This window comes from Pteropus medius, unplaced genomic scaffold (genome assembly GCF_902729225.1).
Source record: "Pteropus medius unplaced genomic scaffold, Ma_sr-lr_union100, whole genome shotgun sequence".
Lineage (NCBI taxonomy): Eukaryota > Metazoa > Chordata > Mammalia > Chiroptera > Pteropodidae > Pteropus > Pteropus medius.
This window is the reverse complement of record NW_024349122.1, coordinates 290,829-295,930: the sequence shown is the minus strand read 5'-3', so window position 1 is coordinate 295,930 and position 5,102 is coordinate 290,829.

Sequence of the window (5,102 nt, the reverse complement as noted above, 5' to 3'; positions counted from 1 at the left end):
TAGGATTATATTCTCTTGATTTATTGATTACTTTATTATTATGTAATGACCTTTTTTGTCTCTTATTACAGCCTTTGTTTTAAAGTCTCTTTTATCTGATATAAGTATTGTTACTATGGCTTTTTTTTTCATTTTTGTTTGCATGAAATGCCTTTTTCTATCCCTTTACTTTCAGTCTTTGAGTGTCATTTGATCTGAATTGGGTCTCTTGTAGACAGCTTACACATGGGTCTTGTTTTCTTATCCATTCAGTTATCCTGTGTCTTTTGATTGGAGCATTTAATTCATTTACATTTAAAGTGATTACTGATAGGTACATTGTTACTGCAATTTTATTATTTATATTTGTTATTTCTATTTTATTTTTTACAACTCTACTCTTTTTACAGAAGGCCGTTTAACATTTCTTGTAATGCTGGCTTGTTGGTGATGAATTCCTTAAGCTTTTTCCTCCCTGTAACACCTTTATCTCACCTTCCATTTTAATCAAAAGCCTTACTGGGTAGAGTATTTGTGGTTGCAGATTCTCGTTTTTCATAACTTTGAATATTTCTTCTCATTACCTTTTGGCCTGCAATGTTTCCATTGAAAAGTCAGCAGACATTCTTATGGGGGTACCCTTGTAAGTAACTAGCTTCCTCTCTCTTGATGCTTTTAAGATTCTCTCTTTGTCTTTAACATTTGGCATTTTAATTATGATGTGTCTTGGAGTAGGTCTGTTTGAATTCCTCTTGTTTGGGACTCTATGTGCTTCCTGAACTTGTATGTCTAATTCCTTTGCCAGGTTAGGAGTTTTCTGTCATTATTCCTTCAAATAGAGTCTCAATCCCTTGCTCTCTCTCTTCCTCTTCAAGTACTCCTATGATTCGGATATTTTTATGCTTCATGTTGTCCCAGAGGTCTCTTAAACTATCTTCATATTTTTTAAATTCTTTTTTTCTTTTTGTTGTTCTGATTGGGAGTATTCAGCTACTTTGTCTTTCAATTCACTGATATGATCTTCTGCTTCATCCAATCTACTGTTGAATCCTAGTGTATTCTTCATTTTAATTATTGTAGTCCTCATTACTGTCTGATTCTTTTTATGGTTTCTATGTCTTTTTTAATGCTTACTATCCCTCTTTTGAGGTTCTCATTGTGCTCATCCATTCTCCCCCTAAGTTTGTTGAGCATCTTTATAACCATTATTCTAAACTCTGTCTCTGGTAGGTTGCTTGCTTCCATTTCATTTAGCTTTTTTTCTGGAGTTTTCTCCTGTTGTTTTATTTGTGGCAGGTTTCTTTGTTTTCTGATTTTATTAGACCCCGTGTGTTCGTTTCTATGTGTCAGAAATATTTGTTTCATCTCTCAGCCTTGGCCAGGTGGCCTAATGTGGAAGGTGTCCTGTGTGACCCAGTGGCGCACCCTCTCCCTGATACTTTGTGCTGGGAGCTCTGGAAATGATCTTTGTGTGGGTCGTGTGTGATCTTCTGTTGTCGCCAAGCCTTTATTATTGTTCAGTGCGTGGGATTAACATTCAGTCTCACTAACTGTGGGAATTGGCTGTACCCTCCGTATAAGAGTTTTTGTGGTGGGGGGCTCTCCCCACTGAGTGGGTTTTGTCCAAGCAGGCCTGTGTACTTGTTGCAACCACCCTTTGTTGTATCACTAATGGAACTAGTCAGGAGGTGTTTCATTGTGGTCTGGTGCCAGCCTCTTGATAGCTGCTTTTGATTGCTCAGGGCTACTTGGTGAGAACTACAAAGCGATTTGTTGATGGTTGTTGCCTATGCTGAATCTATAGGTAAGTGGAAAAGACAATGCTGTAGGCAGCTCTTGGTTATTCCCCATCCCTGACCTATGGCAGATTAACAGAGGGACCAGTGTTTCTCAAGGCTTGATACTGCCTATCAGTTGCCTGTAAGTCTCTGAAATTGGATGAGCCTCTGAGTGATATGCATGTTGGGTGACACAAGTACCCTGGGAGTCTGCTGGGTCTATTGAGTAAATTTCCCCCTGCCACTGCAGTGTCAGTTTACATTGTCAACACTGTCTCTGTGGCTCCCTGTATGCTTCCACTCGTAGCAAGGTCAACTGCTGCCCAACGTGGGCCTAAATGCGCTATCCCAGAGCAGGCGCAGCTACCTATCAATGTGCCTCAGGCACTTTGTGTACTGGATGGGGCAGGAACTCAGGGAGTAAAGGGCCATCAGGCCAGTATAAACCCCTGCAATCCCCTTAAGTGATATTGCAGCTTCTATAGGCAGCAGTGGTCTGTTAACAACTGTTTTCCTCGAAATGCGCTCACTGTGCTACCCAAAGTCTGTTGTCTGTGCTAACTGCACAACCCCAGAGCCACTCAGGGCACAAGATGCTGCTTGTCAATGGTCTGCAGGCACTTTGTGGCTTGGGTGAAGTGGGATCTCAAGGAGATGAGGTCCGTTCGACCAATACAGCCTCAATTTTGCTGCAATTTCTGTGCCTGGGCATTCTCACTGTAGACACAGATCACAGTGAGACCAGCTGCTGTTAGGGGTGGTCCCACAGACTCCTATGCTCCCCAGACCAATATTGCAACTCTTGCAGGCAGTAAAGGTCTATCTGCTGTTGATTTCTGTGCAGTGCATACCCTGTGCCAGCCAAAGTCTGTTACCTGTGTGGATTAAGAGACCAGGGGAGGGCTGGGGCAGGGCTGTGACAGTTCATTATCAGTGGACCACCTGAGGCAATTTGTGGGTAGAGTAGGATGAGTCTCAGAGAGACCATGGCAGTCAGATCAATACAGCCTCAGTCCTGCTGAAACTTTGGTAACTGTTCTCGAGTTCCCACATAATTCCCAGATCACAGCAAGACCAGCTGCTGTCTGGAATTGGCCCACAGATCCCCGATATCCACCCAAGTTCGTGTTGGCAGCAGTGATCTGCCTGACCCTATCTCTGAAATGCTGCTCACAGCACTGGTCGCCTGCTGTGAATACTTGGCCCTGAATTGGAAGAGAGCATGGCAGCCATCCAGCAACAACTTTCCCGGGTAATCTACAGGTTGGGCAGGGCAGGCCGATCCCCTCTGATCAGGGCTTCCTAATAACTCTGTGGGATGGGTCTGCACAAGGAAGCTGGATGGTCTGTAGATTACCCTGTAAGGGAGCTGAACTAAGGCACAATAGTGGCTGCCTTTCCAGCCCTCATTCTGATGCCAGGTAATGTAGACTTTCTCAGAATGAATCTACACAAGCCTCTGACCCACCACTGATGTCATAGGTGAGTGTCCACATTTCAGAAAGCCTTTGTGTGGGTCCTTCAAAGGGCCATCTAGGGGTTCAATCTCCTTCCATCTCACCCAGATGGCCAGATTCCCTCAGGTTTCTACAGTTAGAGTTATTGAAATCTCCTCTTCCCTGGGTTAAGATCTTGGGTTGGAGAGCCCCAGATGAGATCAGGACTCTTCTCTCCTTCAGGAGAGCTTCTGAAGCCTTGCTCTCCCTCCTGGTGATTCTCCACCACCTGCGGGTGCGGGTCCAGCCCGATTGTGACTTTGCACCTCCTACTGGGTTTGATGTGACTCCTTTATATTATCAGATGTAGATGTTATGATCAGCTGGACTTCAGGTGATTTTCCACATGATTATTTTATAATTTGGTTGTAATTTCAATGTGGACCTGAGAAGAGATGAACCCTGTGTTTACCTAGTCTGCCATCTTCCTTCTTTCCTTATTATCATTTCTTTTAATTTTGGTTGGGTTTCGTGGGTTTTCCCTCTGGTCCTTCTTGTTTTATGTTGTATACTTCACTTCTGAATCTTTGGTGTGTGGTTACCATTATGAATATGTAAAGGATAGTGTTTTATATATACACACACACATACACACACACACACACACACACACACATACACACGCACACACAGGCATACACATAGTCGTCTTTTTTCTGTACGTGCCTTATCTCCATTCTCCTTTGCAAATTTAGATCTTTGAATCCTCCCCTTTCAGTCATTGTTGTCTCAGTTTGTCCTTATGTGTGCTGAACATTTATTATTATCTTGCTATAGCAAGTCTCTTCTTATTGTTTAAGCTTATAATGCCCTGTTCGTAGTAAGGGTTGCACTTGTCTGCTTCTATCTTCCTGCTAGTTGCCTTACGCCTAGTTATGTATTTTTTTTTTGTTGTTAATTGTTTTGTTGCTGAGCTGACCCCTTTCAGTATTTCCTGTAATGTAGGCCTCGTAGTGGAGAATTCCTTCAATTTTTGTACGTCTGGAAAAGTCTTTATTTCTTCTTCATATCTAATGGAGAGCTTTGCTGGATACGTTATTCTAGGCTGGTAGTTCTGTGCACTTAATAGTTTAAATATTTAATTCCATTCCTTTCTGGCTTGTAAGGTTTGTGCTGAGAAGTCCGATGATAATTTAATGGGTTTTCCTTTATAAGTTACTAATTTTTCTCCCTGGCTGCCCTGAGAATTCTGTCTTTGTCGTTGATTTATGATAACTTCAATACAATGTGTCTTGATGAAGGCCTTTTGGGGTTGAGATAATTGGGTGTTCTGTTGACTTCTTGAATTCCTAGCTCCAGCTCATTCCTTAGATTTGGGAAATTCTTGTCAGTAAAGTTTGCTCAGTGTTGGGGCTCTGCAGTATTGGGTCTTGGAGGATATTATGGGAAGGGCCCTCTGGTTTGGGGAATGGGGGCTGCAGCTCAGCCTCACATTTTGTAAATGTGTCTGGTAATAATTAACTGTTGTTTCTCTGCCATCGCCACTTCTCTGCTGTCCCCACTTCTCTCCTTTCTGCCCTGATGCCTGGGCACTTCCACCAGCCGCGTGGAGCTCACAGCTCTCGCAGGCAGAGTTGTTCAGGGAACCTGCCCCACTTTCTCCCCAACTCCTCCTCCTGCAGGGAGCTCTGATTTGAGAGGCAGCTTCTTTTTTCCTTCAGTCTACCACCCGACTCCCAGGGTTCTGACTCTTATGCTCAGATCCCAGTCTCAGATGTGCTGGTGTGCAGTTTGGGTAGTTTTTTTGTTTTTTTGTTTTTTTGTTTTTTTTAATTTTTGATGTTCAGCTTATTGTTGTTTGAAGGGGAGAGTTAAGGGGATGTCTCTCACTCTACCATGTTTCTCCTTA